Here is a 17,152-nt window from a genome sequence, read left to right as displayed (position 1 = left end):
CCATTGCTGGTGGGATTGCAAGCTGGTACAACCACTCTGAAAATCAGTTTGGTGGGTCCTCAGAAAATTGGAAAAATAGTACTTCCTGAGGACCCAGAAATACCACTCCTGGGAATATACCCAGAAAATGCTCCAACATGTAATAAGGACATATGCTCCACTATGTTCATAGCAGCCTTAATTATACTAGCCAGAGCTGGAAAGAAACCAGATGTCCCTCAACAGAGGAATGGATACAGAAAATGTGGTACATTTACACAATGGAGTACTACTCAGCTATTAAAAAGAATGTATTTATGAAATTCTTAGGCAAATGGATGGAACTAGAAAATATCTTCCTGAGTGAGGTAACCCAATCACAAAAGAACACACATGATATGCACTCACTGATAAGTCAATATTAGCCCAGAAGCTTGGAATACCCAAGATACAATTCAGAAACCACATGAAACTCAAGAAGAAGGAAGAAACTTTCTTGTTAAGGATGGGTTCTTAGAAAGAAGAATCCCACAAATCAGATGCCAGTTGTGTCAACCACATAATTTATCTACTATCCCTGGGGCTATGACTTCCCTTCCCAAGATAACGCTGGTACACAGGCATTAACAACTTTCCTGTCTGTGATAGCCATTTTTAATTTTTTGAGAGCCTGCTATTTTATTCTTAACCTTTACCTTTGTTGTTGTTTTTATGTTGTTGTTGTTTTGGTATGGTACTAGGGTCAAACCCAGGGCCTCAAACATGTGGCAAACACTCTTCCACTAGGCTACTCTCTCAGTTATCTACTTCAGTTCTTAACATAGCCTGACTATTGTAGTGGTTACCACATTGGTTGAACCATCATATACTCAAACATCAGCCTCTAATGACTTTATCAGGTCCCTATTTCCTGGGTAAATAGCTTTACAAACTTTTCAACATTTAGTCTCTCAGCCTGCCTACAGGATACAGCTCGTGGGTATACTAGGCACATCATTTAGTGTAAGAAGGGTTGCAGGGGTTGAGCCTTTGCCAACAAATTTCTTGGTTGGTGTAGTTATCGATTTATCAAGTGACTTTATGACCTTTAGGAAACTGGTGTCTTTGACATAATGACTATGCTTGCCCCAGAAGCATGGAGACTAAGTACCATATTTGCAGCTTTTTTTTTCTGGCAGCAGGGTAAGGTCATGTGGTATATATTAAATGTACCGATCAGAGAATGTCTGGCTGTTGCCTTTCTTGTGGTTTTGTTTCTCCTGTCACAATCTATGCAATTGTTTTATACTTTTGTTCGCAGAAGCTTTGTTCCACAAAGGAAACTCTGAGCTCAACAATGTCAACATGCCTGCTGGCAATAAATTTTTATATATTAAAAGAAAATAGCTGTAAATGTCTTGGAACATCTGAGAAAAATATAATTCTTGTGAAACTCACTGAACTTCGCCAAGTTGTTTATAGTCCTATAGAAGTGGATTTTTTTTTCTAGTCTATTAGCTTTGTTGAGTATGTAGGGGACATGGTAAAGGTGAGATGATAAAATGGGGACGGAAAAATCTCCTCGCACAGGGAGAGGGCTTTGTGTACATGAGGACTTCATGCACATGAAAGGGACTCTACATACTTGGGAGACTTCATGTCTATTTTCTAGTCATCAAGGGAGTAAAGGGAGAGCTGGAAGGGTACCAGAGAGTCCCTAACTGAAGAGGCGGTGCCTACGGATGGGCTGAACAGCAGCCCCTTATTTCCAATCACTGAGAATGGGAGGCTCTGTTTTATGGGGTTTAGAAATGGGTTCTGTCTCTGTGTTCAGAAACAGAGTGATCCCTAGCCTAGACCTATCATTGTAAGGAAGAAACAGCTAAGGCTCAAAGACAGTGACTTGCTCAAGATTGTTGCTCTTCAACACCCAAGCTAGAATGGAGTCCTGGCTGGGCCTTTGCCCTATCGTGTCCCGTATGTGACCTTTCACTGACTGTTTAATCTTACACTTTGAATGTAGAACTGTCCTCCTCGCTCACTAAAACAAGATCTTCAGGAAAAGACTCAATGGCTGTAAAATGTGGAGCTTACCAGGTGTCACCCAGGAGTGTTTCCCACAGACCTGGTGTGTTTTATTTAGGAAATGGTTTCTACAGCTAGAAAGAGAAACAGAACAGGAAAGTAGTTGCATATATGGCAACATAGAAGTCTATTCTCTACCAAGTGATGACACTAGGTTATACATTCTTGTTCTAAGTATAAGACATGGACCTAGTGGTCCAGCACAATGGGCTACATATGAAAAGGAAGGCTCAGTAGCATCATAGAAAGACCTAGAAACAATGTTGTCTGGCACTTATGGTTAAGTGCTGGTGGACCACATCTCTACTTAAGTTGGTTTCTCATCTTATCCATTAGATCTTCTGAGAAATCTCTGTACCATGAGACTGGACTACATGCAGCTGTGGGAAAAATTCTCCTACATTTGTCTCTTTCTTGTTATGAACCAAGGGAATGTGCACTGGCTACCTTTCTATTCTAAGGCCCTGGAGCTGGGTAAGTAGACAGCAAATGTGTATTACATCATGGGCAGCTGCTCTGGAGTACCTCTGTTACATGTCTTCCTTGGCCAGATCATAACAAAACCATAACACCTCCATTACTAAAAGCTTTTTTTGTGGGGGAGTCTCCTGAAAGATGAGGCAGTCAATCAAATCCCCCTATGTCATACTCCCTCAGAGAAAGCTCAAAGCTATGAAAAACCTTTCAGATAATATGGGGACTTATCACCGTGACAAGATAGTCAGTGATAGGGTTATTTTAAGAAAATTCACCTGACTGGACGTGTTCATTTGCCAGAGCTGTCATAACAAAATATCACAAACTCCGTGGGCCAGAGAATAGAAATCCACAGTCCTACAGTCCAGGAGGCTGGATGGTGTTACAGAGGTGTGGGCAGATCTGTCACTTCCTGAGTCTGTGACAAAGAATTCTGCCCACACTTCTCTCCTGGCTTCTGGTGGCTTTCTTGGCATCTTTGGCACCACAGGGCTCTGTCATCACCCTCACACAGCATTTGTTGGTTCTCTGTTCATTCTCCCCTCCCCCTTGCCTAATGATATTGCTCATATTGGGTTAGATCCCTCCATAATGGCTTCATTTTAACTCACTTACCCAGATCCTATCTAGATATCTTGAGGTACTAGGGGGCTAGGATTTACGCAAACGAGTTTTGAATGGGCATAATTCAGCCCATAACCCTGGGAAGGGAAAGTCAGGCAGTGAGTAAGTAGATTACCCTTTGTCTGCAGACAGAAGGCTGAGCGCATCCTCTACTTGAGTCTGGAAATCCATAGTCATGTTCTAAATCTACTTTAACTATGTTGTAACCTTGTGACATATTTGACCTTTCAAGGGGTCTGTTTTCTCAAGAAGCGTTAAAAGCTTCCTCGGAAGGTCATTTAGTGTATCGACAGCATCACGTGTGTTAAGTATCGTGCTTAGCACACTGGCAGCATCTGACAGAAGGTTGTTCTTCTTGGGGTAATGGTATGTAAAGTCTGAGACCGGGAAAGGATGGTGCTGGGTGCTAGGCTTGGGAAAGCAGTTATATCAATTTGCCTGGTCCAATTGTTTTTGTGAAGAGTGATTTGAGTTTGAAGGTTGGAAATGGAAAGTAAGCAGTCAAAAAGCTTTTTAAATTGACAGGAGACAAGCTCTTTGATAATCCATCACCTCAAATCGCCTACCCAAGATCACATCCTGCTATTTTTTTCCCCAATGATTTCACCAATAATGACTTCTTTTTAACTTTTCATGTGGCTTTTTAAAGGCAGATGATTTATAAATAAAAATATCTTCTACTCCTGACCTTGAAAGCCACATGAGATTTGATTTATTATTTTAATGTGTTGCCCTTTTGCAACACATGTTTGGAATGTATAATGGGAGAAGCTTGGGTCAGCATCTCTGGCATAGGGAGGTGGAAGGCAATGGCAGTATCTGGACACTCACTCTTCTCACTTTTCAGCTAAAGAACAGAGAAACCTCATTGTCATCCATGGACAGAGCCTAAGTAGGTTGTGGTGTCCCACTCCATTCCATCCATGCTTACGGCATTTCTGGGTCTCTGTCTTTGAGAAGAAGAAGAAGAAGAAGAAGAAGAAGAAGAAGAAGAAGAAGAAGAAGAAGAAGAAGAAGAGGAGGAGGAGGAGGAGGAGGAGGAGGAGGAGGAGGAGGAGGAGGAGGAGGAGGAGGAGGAGGAGGAGGAGGGAAAAAAAGAACTAGATCAATAGTCTGCTTTGGCATTCCCTAACAAAACCATAGAAAGACTTCTGCACCAATCTGCAGCCTCCTTCCCTCTTCTCTATAACATTCCCATCCCAGCATTCAGGATCTGAGTCTATGGCAATGAGCTGCAGAGAATTTATGGCCCCGATGCAGCTAAAAGTGAACACAGAGAGATGGGACGGCACATGGATTAGTTCTTTGTCAACCTGACACAAGGAGAGACATGTGGAGTCCTCAATTGAGGAATTACCTCTATCGTCTTGGCCTGTAGACGAATGTGAAGGGCATTTTTAAAATTAATGGTTAATGTGGGAAGTCACTGTGCCCTCTACCACCCCTGAGTATGTAGTCCTGGGATGTATAAGAAAATGAACTGAGCAAGCCATGAAGAATCAGCCAGCAAGAAGCTGGGGCTTCTGCTTCAGTTCCTGCCTCCAGGTTTCTGCCTTGAGTCCCTGCCCTGACTTCTCTACAGAGAACTATAGTCCATAAAATGAAATAAACATGTTCCTCACCAATGTACCTTTTGGTCATTGTGGTTCTTGTCACAGCAATAGACTAGGACAAACTCTAACAAAGGAGGTCTTCATTTCTATCTAGAATGAGCAACCCTGATAGCAATACAGAGTTAAGGAAATCATCCTGTCAGCACCGACTGCTCTGTGCAGTGCTTCCCTTAGTAATGGAGTGGCTTCAAGCAGGTTACAGCAAATTAAACCAGTTACTAAGGTCTTTTGGCTTTATTAATAGTGAAAATAAATATACCTAAACAGTATGTCATTGTGGCTGTGAAATGAAATAGTTCAGGCAGAGTGTGCATAGAGGTCTGGTACTCAGGGAAGGCTAGAACAGTCAACTTAGTAGCTTCCTAGTAAAAGTGTTTTCCGTGAGAAAGCTGAAGTAGACCATAGGTTCTAGCCTGTCTAAAGTCTGTTGGATGGTGGCCTCATCCCCCACGATATAAGTACATACTCAGATGTACAAACAAGTTAGGGGTTTAAAACAGTTTAGGCACATGGGAGGATCCTGTGTTTGAGGTCAGTCTTAATTATGTGATGAGACTCTGTCTCAAAACCACAACACAACAACACCAAGAATAATACCAGCAACAGACAATAATACTAGTTTTGAAACCCACACACGGGCTTTGGAAGCCCTTGGATCCTAATCAAGAACTAGAGAATATCCTTTAAGGTTCTTCCTTATTCAGGGAAATGTTCCATTTACCTAACAGTCATGGTGCTGTATAGACATTCCTCCAAAACGAGCTAAACCATTATACAGCAAGAAAGACTCCAACAGCAGCTTGAAATAGAATAAGGATAGGAACTTAGGTGAAAGAAATAAATTGTCTCAACATTCTACATTAATTCAGAATCTACTTAGCAGCTATTGAGAAAAGAATGCAGTGTCTCATTATGATTCCATAAAGCAGGAAAAGGCCCAATGCAAGATGCTAACAATCTCAAATCCTGAGAAGGAGGACAATAACTGCTAGCCCTTGGCAAAGCTGCCCACGACCTTGAGGGCACCCTTTAAATAGCGGCCCCTTTGCAAATAAGAGTTCTGGGTTCTGTAATTCCCCAAGGTGCCCTTTGAGGAGTTAAAAACAAGAGTCTGCTTGTCTAGTTGGCTCATTAGTATATTTTCAAGAGGCTTTAAAAACACTCTGCTCCAAAGCTTAACAATCCAATGTGAGTTAACACAGTGCCCTCTTGGACATCGTGGTGTTGCCCCAGATGTTCATAGAGACATGGTACCCAGAGGGCTCTATTGGAGGGCTCTATTGAACTATGTTTTGATATAAAGACAAACAAGGCTTTATGTTTGTTTTTAATGTTGACTGCCATTTCTGGTTTATGATTTTCTTGTTGGATCTTCTTTCTGGCTATTACTTCACTCCAGTTATTTCGTTTATGAATCCCAGAAAGATGGGGGGATGTCTGGTAGGGAACTTTACTCCAACTTTACCAAGGTATCTGATGCCAAGAAAATGTAGTTGTCTCTGCATCAAGGTAGGAAGAGATTTATGTGTCCTCCCACTATCCAAAAATGCTTTTTCTGGTTTCTTGGTTTATTATTGAGAAAACTTAGGTGCACAACTGACCCAAACAAAGATGGACTCTGGGAATTCAGACATAGAGATTCCTTTAAATTGGCCAACAGAAAGGTTAGGGTTAGGGTTAAGCATCATTTTATATGTCTGTGCATACTCAGGCAGACACTATGTCTCTGATTTTACTTTTATTTTTTATTTTTAGTCACTAAGTAGCCCAGCCTAGAGTTGAAGTGATTTTGTAGCCCAGGCATCCATTGAACTTGCAACCCTTCTGTCTCAGCTTCCTGAGAACAGAGGACTATAGGAATGTGTCATTAGGTCTCACAGAAAAATCTTTAAGGAGATTTGGTGGCTTTTTAGAGTCTCTGATAGTGTGTGGAAGAAAAGGAACCAAGTGATTACTTTTCTTCTTCATCACTCAGAGAGTCTGTAGATAATCGGCATCCCCCAAGAGCTGTGGCTGACTACAGCTGTAACATATGCTCCACTGGTATTTTTGATAACATAACTCATTCCTTTATAGATGAAATATTTATTGACTGTCTCTCTAGCCACCATATTCTACTTTAGGGTAGGAAGCTTTGAAAACACAGTAATGATTCTAACTCACATTTAATTGCACATGAATGATTATGGGCATGCGTGACCTTCATCTTCCTTGCAGAACTAATGGCTCCTGTTACTGTGTTTTGTTGGTTCCCAGGGGCTGCCTTCATGAAGAGCCACAAATTTGTCTTCGTACAGTTTTGAAATCTAAAATCTTGAAGGCAAAGTATGGCAGGTTTGTCCTCCTTGGAGGCAGGGGCAGATTATTGATAGTGAACACTGTGGAAGAGATACTGACCTTAAAGACAATGGTATTCGATGTGAAAGGAGGGAGTATCTTAGTTGGGTAAACCAAGGTGGGGATGACTGGCAACTCCATCACCACAAGCATTCTGCATGCTGCATCAGTGGGAAGACACTGGTCTGGGTTCATCTCTCAGGTATAAAATGCTCTGTGCCTCTAGAAGAGTGATATGATTGCCAGTGTCTGGATATTACTCATGATGCAGAGACTCTTATGTTTCTTAAGAAGTCTTAGAACATTTTTTGGTTAACATCGGTCAAGTCAATGCATCTCAGGCAGCATCATTCTTCAAGCTACAACACTTCTGAGTAGACGCTACACTTTGATCAACTGACAGATCTCATGGACGTGTATTGTGATAACGAGAAAGGCAGCTCACTGGAGTGTGTGTGGGTGCATGCAAGAATAGAGATGCAGACAGTGGGAGTTGGAATGGCAACACCGCACTTGCACATGCAAATTCTGCTACGTGGAAAACGTCACTGCAACTCAAGCATCTCCAGTGGCTCGGATGTATAGACCAACAGATTTTTAAATTATGTAGCTTTTTACATTTTTTCAAAATTAAACATAATCACATTATTTTCTTTCATCCCCTTTCCTCCTTCCCTCTACTTCCATGTACCCATCTCACTCCCTCTCAAAGCCATGCCTTTTTGTCTTCCATGTTATATATGTGTATACATGATTAAATACATATACATATAGCCTAGTGAGTTCATTTGACTATATGTATGTATTTAATCATGTATATTGCCCACTGAGCTCATTGTATGTGATCTCAGGGCTTAGCAGTTAGAATTGAAAAATGTGAACTTTTGCTCGATGCTTGCCTGCAATGAAGCAGAAGAGGAAACCTAATCATTTAAAATTGAGATAATGGCTTCAGTTATCTAAGAGCTAAAAGCACTGTGGAAGTTTCTTGGTCAAATAATAGCTACTTGTAATAAGCAAGAATGTAATGCTTTTTAAAAGACTTGTCCTAGAAGTTGGACTTATTCACCAATTTAGCTCATTACTTTTAAACTTTAACTTAAAGTGTCTGGAAATCTGAGGCATCCTCACTGAGAACATATGACGCACTGGCTAGTTTTATGTCAAGTTGACATAAGATAGAGTCATTTTGAAGAGGAGATGACAATTGATAAAACACTCCCATCACCCATTGGCCTGCAAGTGAGCCTGGTGGGTGAACCCTTGGTACATTTTTTTTTTTGAGTGATGATTGAGATGGGAGGGCCCAGATCACTGTGGGCAGTGCCAGCCCTGGGCTGGAACTCCTGGTTCTTTAAGAAAGGCAGTATTCTAAGCTATGGGAACAAGACATTAAGCAACACCTTTCCATGGCTTGTGCATCAGATTCTGCCTCTGGGTTCCCACCCAGTCTTCTCAGTGATGGACTTACACTCTGGAAGGTGAAATAAATGCTTTCCTCCCCAGCTGGTTTTGATCATGATGTTCTGTCCTAACAATAGAAAGCCTGACTAAGACATGGGAAGTTCACTCCGTGCAAATGCTTTGGGCAAACCATATCTGATAGCTGTTTATTTCCTTCACCTGAGGCCAACAGATTAAAGTGCAGGTAGCAGCTATGGTGTCTCACTAGACATCTCCTGTTCCTTCTTTAAAGCATGTCGAAAGTGCCTAATGGGCTCTGACACATTCTCACTATTATGAGACATCAAAATGGCACATCCTGATGTTTGCCTTGACTAGAGACACCTTAATATCTTACATTTTTTTTCCTTGTCATCTTGAATTGATATCATGATGAGACAGGTCATGACTACACTCAGATTCCCCATTATCATTTAAGATGCGTATATCCGTTCTTCAAATGTGTGGAATAACGTGTGAGAGCACGTGAAATAATGATGAATATATTGGCACCAGTTAAAAATCTTTATGTGGGCTGGAGAGGTGTCTCAACAGTTAAGAACACTGACTGTTCTTCCAGAGGTTCTGAGATCAAGTTCCAGCAAACACATGATGGCTCACAAACATCTGTAATGGGATCCAATGCTCTCTCATTCTGGTGTCTGAAGAGAGTGGCAGTGTGCTCACACACATAAAATAAATAAGTAAGTCTTAAAAAAAACCTTTATGTTAGGGCCAATGGGGTTGGCTCAGTCGATAAAAGGGCTTGTTTTCAAGCCGTGTGACTGGACTTCAATCTCACAACCCATATAGTAGAAAGAGAGAATTGACTCTTTTATCTTCTGACCTCAACACAATATCCACACTATGGATGTTTCCTTCACTCTAAATAAGTTAAGAAAAAAATCCAAGCCCTGTTCCCTGGTCTCCACATCATCAATTTTTAAAAATCAACAGAACTTAATACATATCTATTCTTCACTTACTAGTTTGCAAGCCTTGCAACAGAAGGAAAGGGAACTGAGACATGGGCTCTATCAAAGTAAGCTGTCACTGTGCCTACAAGGTAACTTCAAGGGTCAAGAGACTTATGGCACAAATCAAAACGAGATGATGAACTCCAGCAATTGAAGAGAACACAGTTGTGTAGGTGTGGAGAGACCAGGGAAGGTTAAAATTGAAGACGTTAATCCAAAAGCAGAGCTTGTGATAGACAGGTGAGATTGGTAAAATGAACCACATTATCCAGCTTGTGGAGATGTCAGAGCAACCTGTGTTGAAGACCTGGGAAACCTTTTTACTTGGGAATGGACCCAGGAACAAAGGAGGGCAGTGTTATAGATGGAGGAGGCTGAGCTCAGAACAGAAATATATAAAAATCTAAGGTATTTGTTGGCATTGACCTAGGAGGAAGAGCAAGAAGAAGAGAGGAAGATAACAAGGGACAGGCAAGGGATAGAAAAGCTTGACCTGGAGCAGAAATGAGGTCTTACTCAGTATTGCTGCTTGGAAAGAGTAAATGGAGCAAGCCTCTTCAGACAGAGCATCCTGTCCTGCAAACGGCTTGATTCAAGCCTTGGTGGTCAGAGTGTACTACCATTTCTGCCTAAGTCCCTGCGGCAGGTTTCCTAAAGCACATTTGTGTACAAATCCATACAGTCGGTGCCAGGTTGTTCCTGTCTGATGGTATGTGAACATGTTACTACTGACATTGATCTGAGGCTCTGTGGCTCCTAAGGTCTTAGAAAGACTGCTCTTTATTAGACCTCTGTGTTCTCACATTTCTTAGCTCAGTGGCCAAGGACAAGAAAGGGGCAAAGAAGGAAGCCAATGGGAATATAACTGTACTGAAGATTCCAGACAAGTGCTTCAAACTGGTACAGGGTTGGCTCTTCTAAACTTCGTTTCTGCATTGGCTCTTGAAAACTACTGTCCTTGGACACTACACTAACCTCAGTTTCATGATTCAGCCATTAAAGGGTCCTTGAGTGGGTTTCTTTCTTTCTCTTGGTCCATATTTCATTCCTAAAACAAAAAATCTAAAGCTGATCTTTAAAGCTGCCCTATTTGCCCTGTGTATGCTTTTAAATAGCATCTGGCAAACCATCATCCAGATTTATATATATATATCTTATGAGATATTCAAATAGGAGGAGTTTTCTCTTGTTTAAATATAGAATTAATGTATGCCATTTAAAAATATTCAAACAGCACGAAAGAACAAAAATAAAAAGTAAATTTCTTACCACCCCCTCTCTCACCTGGGACAGCCACTGTCAGTTCTCTCTCTCTCTCTCTCTCTCTCTCTCTCTCTCTCTCTCCTCCCTCTAGCCCTTGGGCAGAGTCACAGCTTTATATAACGTAGTTGAGCTCTGTTTCTTACTTCCTGACTCTAGAACAGGGGCTATCCCTTGTTAGGTATGAGGGGCCGATGTGTTTATTCCCCCTCTTATGTCTCAGTGGTTTTTAGCTTATTGTTTTGGATCATATGCCAGTTGTCTTCATGCATTTAATTCACATGACTTAACTCCACATTATAACTTAGTAATTTTAAACAACTACAAATTTCATTCTTATAAAATGACTGCCATAGAACTTTTTAAAAAAATCTCAAAAATTTTCTTTCCTCTATAATTATTTTAGCCTATCTGAATGGGTTACGTCCAATATTCTCTGTCATAGTTGAAAATACATCTTATGTGCTTATATAATAGAACTATTTTAAAATGAACAGCCAGAATTAGTAGTGTAATGAGTATGTATATATTATTCAATGTTGAACCAGGAAGCATGGAATTATTAATGTCGTTACAGGAAAGAAATGAAGGGGGATTTTCAGGTATGACTGTCCAATGGATTCTCTCTTACTCCATTTCCACTCTTCCCCACCCATGTATGCTGTTGCTGCGGCTTCTGTCTCCTGTACCTTTTACTTCAATTTCTTCTCCAGATTGGTGAAAGACCACATCTCCAGTACTGCTTTCCTCCCACGAGTGTGAATGTGGAACACATGAGTTTTGTGCTTACAAATGATCTGAAATTTGTTTTTGTGTTCTATCGTTGCCTTGGCAGGTAGAGTTCTGTGTCCAGATATTTTACCTCTAATATGGGATGTCTGAACACCCAAAAGGTTCTGATGCTACCCTGTCTTGTTCCTTCTATAGTGGTGGCTCCTCTCTCAATTCGTCAGCGATGCTTCCTTTGTGATGAGAGTTTTCCAACATCATGATGCTCCCACCAGGTGTGTGGTTGGTCTTTTTCATTGGTCCTTCTCAACACGCAGCCCCTGTCTGTAGGAGGAAGGTGGTAACAGTGAGAAGTGATGAGGTCCACAGGTCCGAGCAAAGGATTTGCAGGCAAATGACCTGAACTCAACTCTAGATCTTTTAGGGTATCTAATTTCCTGGCTGTGAAACCTTGTAGGATATTTTGTCTTTACTTAACTAATTTTTGTTTCTACCTGAACAAAATAGCAACAATTCCAGTGCAACTCTTTTCTGCATGGGCCATCTGTGGTGTTTTATTGTGAACAACTGAGAGTGAAATTGTTTTGCAATTCGAGGGGCAGATATTAGAACTAATACTACTGTGAGGCATGGAAATGATGTGGCATTGGAAAAGTGTTGGGATTTTTCCTTTCCCTGAGCGTTTCATCACTTGCTAGTTCATCTAGATGTTTAGATATTATGGTGAGGTCATCCCTCCCCCAACCACTCAGGACAAGATTACCCGTTAGAGCAATGGGTTCTTGATACACAGCAGACAGCTAGCTCTGCTGAGCATTGCTGTCTCAGAACCCTCTAAGATGGCTGCGATAAGGCTAAGCAATAAATGACCTATCCCTTTATCTTCCTTAGAATAGCTCCTCACAATGTTGGAGTAGAAATGACATACATACTAATCTGTTTTGAGTCTGTAAATTTCAGTCAGTCACACATAATAAACAAGATGTTTAGTTTGGGCCGTGAACCTGAATGCTTCTGGGAACCTTGCTGATTCCATACATATATGGAGTTAAAGCAAAATTTAGCTTTCTAATGTACACTTTGGAGAAACAGCACTCTATAATAGAGCAGGGTCCCTCAAAGCATCACTTTAGGAAGAATTTTCCAATCACAATCTGTTCTCTGTTCTCCAAACACTGACCGATACACTGACTTCAGAAGAAACTTACATATGGTCATTGAGTGGAAATGGACTCGGACCTTCCTAAATTCACTGCACAGTTTTATTAGAAGGGCCTGTTCTCCTAACAGTCTTTCAAACTTCTGGTGGAGAATGGAAATTTTCCCTGTACTGGGAATACAGAGAGGTGGGAAAACATCCTGCTTTAGACCTGGTTGGAGCCACCAGCACCATCCATGGGGTGCTCACAGTACTAATGTGTAGCAGCCATGATTGCTCCTCCTCCAGAGATACAATGAACAAGAGTCACGTTTGGTTTGGATGAGGGACAGAGACTGAACTTGCATCTGAGCCTCCTCTTAATCAGGAGACCAGTTCTCGAAGTTGATTTGGAAATCGAATCTAGCAAACCCTCTGTCCTCCGGACTCATTCTAGGCTCCCTTTCACAGACACTGAAGAAGCACTAGTAACAAAACTGCTTTACAATGATCATCTTTGGGGCTGGAGGTGTGGCTTAGTGTTGTCCAAGTTTAACATAGAAAAAGTTCTGGGTTAAATTCCCAGTATAACAACAATTGAACTGAATATTCTATTCTGTACTTTCTTGGCACAATTCAAAGAAGTTTTAATGAACTCTCATTTAGTGGATCTTGCTGCATTTTTCTTTGACATGTGGATTCTTTTTTTAATGGGCTTTTATAATACTTTTGAAGTTCAAGGGTTTAAAATGCCTGACAAGGTCTTTCACCTCCTTGGTTAGGTTTATTCCAAGGTATTTTATTTCTTTGAGGCTATTAGAGAAATCCACAACTCGTTAAAGTGCACAGAATGCCTAACTGTACGGTACCCAGACTCCATTGGTACAGCTACGATACAATTCCTGAACCCAAAGCACAGGAAACATCATGAAAGAGGGGGAGGAAAGATCAAAAGAGCCAGGGGACCAGGAAGCCTTCTGTGAGGTTGCGCTTTCTAGCTATGACAGACAATCTATACCCAAGAATTCCCAACAACATAACTGCCTAAAGAAGACCTGCACATTCTAGCAACAGGTGACATGACAAAGTAGATAGCTGAAGTCTCACAGGGCTTCAACCCTAGATGAAGAACAACAAGCATTTCACATCTGCTGAGGTGGAGAATTAGTTTTCCCTAGAACTAGGCCTCATAATTGGTTATCCAACACAGTGTTAATCCCTGGAAACATACATGCACACAACACTTGATGGGCCCAACAAGTTGTATTTGTAATGTTCATTCATTTATATGTGTATGTAACAGTGATGGTAAAAGAAGAGGAAGCCATTAATTTGGAAGGGGCAGGATGCAGGAGAGATGGGGGGAGGTCATTATAATCTAATTATAGACATAAGACATAAAGACAGGTTGTGTCTTGCCTTGATGGAGTGCCTCCACCATAGTGCATTAAAACTTAGTTACTATTCCTAGCAAACTACCACTCTTGTCATGAGGAGGGCTTAAGAAGGAAGAGGCCTGAGACTAAAGTATGTGCAAAGCCATGGAGAAAATAGAAATGCTTGGCTCAATGGGATCACCAAGAAGATGCTTTCCAGATGACAGTTGCCAGGATCTGGATAGAATTTGAACGCATCTCAAGAAGATTCATGTATCAGAAGCTTGACCACTAGTGTGGTGATGGAGTGGTGGAAGATAAGGGAGCTCTTAAGAGGTAGGACCTAGGTGGGAAGCTATAAGAAAGCCAGGAGAGCTGTCCAAGGAAGAGGTTGAAGTAATTCATATGGGAGCCTTTAGCTCTATTGAGGGAACGTGGTTATAAAGAGTGGGGCTTGACAATTGCTTTTGACTCACTCTTGATGTGGTGATCACACAGTCCTACCATTCCCTTCTGTATGAAATGACACTGCCCCACAGACCCGCGCCAGAGACTGCACCAGACAATTTGGACACTCAGTCTTCAAATTTTATTCAAAGAAGCCTCTTTTCTGCATGAAGTTTTTCTGCCACACGCATTTATTTTTATTTTATCATACAAACAGAAAGTGTACCAACCCAACCACGAAGTAGAGCTATTAGATTTGTGTCATGTCCCCTTAAGGGGCTGTCCAGGCAGTGGTTTCAAGTGATAGAGAACTATCCTGTGGCTGACAATCAAAATGATGTTCTAACCGTCAGTTGATCTGACTTTCTGACGATGACAGCAACCACTTTTAGACATAGTGCGAGTCTATTCTGAGATGCAATATGAGTTACCTTCTGCAGTAGGGGAGCTGTAGGAGAGCTGCGATGAGGATGCAGGACTGATTCCTCTGCAGCATGGAACCTTCGATAGGAACTGGACTAAAGCCACCAGAAGTCTCTCTAACATAGACCTATTCACAATTCTCAGTGTAAGCATTCAGTCCTTCTGCAACAATAAGTAACATCACACACACACACATACACACACACACACACACACACACACACACACACACACACACACTTTAACTAAACGCATTGAATCCTTAATATATTCCAAACCTGTTCAAGTCTTTGCATATAGTGTTACATCTAATCATTATCATCCTGTTAAAATATACCATTATTATATATTTAACAGATAATGTGGACATAGTGTGGGTTAAGTAATTCTCTCAAAATGTTATAGCTAGCTAGTTAGGGTCTGGAATTTTAATCCAGATGAGCCTAGCACCAATATCTGAAACACTCCGTTCTTCTGCCTCCTTTCTTTATGAAGATTAACACAGTCAAATTGCCTTAAGTAGCCTGGTTGGCACCTAAAATAACTCAATGAGAGTTGGAGGGTTTTGACAATTAACTAAAATAATATTATGATTTCCCTGTCAGGGATAACTGACAGCTGTGCTCCATTTTGCCTACGGAAGTAAAATCTTATTAATGAGAGAGAGGTAGACATTCACAGCCCTGCAGGGGAAAAGCTTCGAGGTCTGAGAGGATCCCTGTCAGTTTTAGATAGAAGAAGCTTTTGAATGTCAACTCAGACTGTGGCTGTGAATTTGACACAGTTCTCCAGGAGTCAAGGCCAGGGAGGGAGGGAGATGAAGATTGCCAACGCTGCTTGGACTCAGGAACATATTTAACTCCATGGCCCACTGAGAGCTTGAATAATTAGAAGCAAATGTATGATCATTTGTTTGCTCCCAAGGAAGGTTGGTCTGGCTGTGACTTCTGGGCATCCATGGTGCTTAAGCATTTTCTTGAGGAGTGGCCACTTCAAGTCTGATTAGACTTTGAAAGATGGAATCAGAAAATAGAGATGTCCTTCCGGGACTCTTTGAGACAGTAAGGAAAGTAGCCATAGTTCCCCTGGCCCCCGAGGAGCATGTGAGAGGCTCTTCTCTCTGTCTGGTGTTTACAGCCACCTGAGATGGATGAGCTTTGGATTTTCAAACAATTAGTTGTCTGAGTTCTGAGCTAATTTTCACTCTCTTTGCTTCTCTACTGAGGACACTTCTATGCATAATGCCTCAGGGGCACTATAAAATTAGACTCTACTGATAATATTTCCAGAAGTTTCTAAAACCATGTTCCAGAAGACTACTAAAGGGAGTTCTAAATCTTGTCTTACTACCTAGTCGGAATGTCCCATAAACATAAGAGCATGGTCAAAGACAGATCTCTGTCCCAAGGACAAAGGCTTTGAGGAAGTATTCCACAACAAAATAAAAGAAGCCAAGGAGCTTGAGAAATATAAAATTGGGTTTAAGACCATGACCTATGGGATTGCTAGTAATCTAATCTCTGGCTGAGAAAGTGGGGACAGAGTGCTGGAAGTGGCAGCCTGAAAGAGAGTAGTTGCCACTCAAACTCTTTCTCAGTTCTGGACTACCAGGAAGTTACTCATAGCTCCGTATCACTAGAGACCTGACAACTGCCTTGGGAGACAACTGTTTAATGCCCTTGTTGAAGATGCTAGATGCAGTGCAGGACAAATTCGAGGTAAGCAGCCACTGACACAGAACAAGAGTAGTGATCAATAAACAGATTCAGATCCCATATTCCAAAGCCTCCACTTAAGACCTGATAGCTGAGGCCCTGGCTTCAGTGAAGCATGATTTCTTCTGTGAGGAACTTTCTTACATGGGGAAAAGGAAGAGATTCACAGGAGGGATTTATAGATATTGATAAAGCCCCATTCTCCTAATACAGGGACGAACTTGATGCCTGAGATCTCTACCAGGTAGACAGAGTCAGCATGCCTTCTTCACACCCAGTGGGCCACCAAGGACACAGGATGCCAGAAGAGTCTTCAAAAGTGGGTAAGAGAGATTGCCAAACATACAATGTAAAACTAACCTGAAGGATACAGAGAAGAACACAGGAACAAATGAATATTTTAATAACTAATTTTTATTTAGCATCTTCATGTATGATGGCATAGACTGTATATAATTCCAAAACTTGGGAGATGGAGGTAGAATAATTGTAAATTTGACTCCAGCTGGGGCTACAAGCTAGGACTCACCTTTTTATTTTTTTCTTTCAA

At 41.3% G+C, this 17,152-nt stretch overlaps 1 long non-coding RNA gene across 2 annotated transcripts in view; it reads left to right on the top strand.

The window, feature by feature from the left end:
- Positions 1 to 16,919, top strand: part of Gm31430 — a 42,685-nt gene extending 25,766 nt beyond the window's left edge. For both annotated transcript variants that reach the window (XR_384769.1, XR_384768.1), the window contains exons 3-5: positions 2,380 to 2,517; positions 11,702 to 11,778; positions 16,816 to 16,919. This is a non-coding gene — a long non-coding RNA (predicted gene, 31430). The remainder of the gene's footprint in view (positions 1 to 2,379; positions 2,518 to 11,701; positions 11,779 to 16,815) is intronic.
- Positions 16,920 to 17,152: the final 233 nt, after the last annotated feature.

This window comes from Mus musculus, chromosome 16, assembly GCF_000001635.26.
Source record: "Mus musculus strain C57BL/6J chromosome 16, GRCm38.p6 C57BL/6J".
NCBI classification, from domain to species: domain Eukaryota; kingdom Metazoa; phylum Chordata; class Mammalia; order Rodentia; family Muridae; genus Mus; species Mus musculus.
This window is presented reverse-complemented; position numbering and strand designations above follow the sequence as displayed.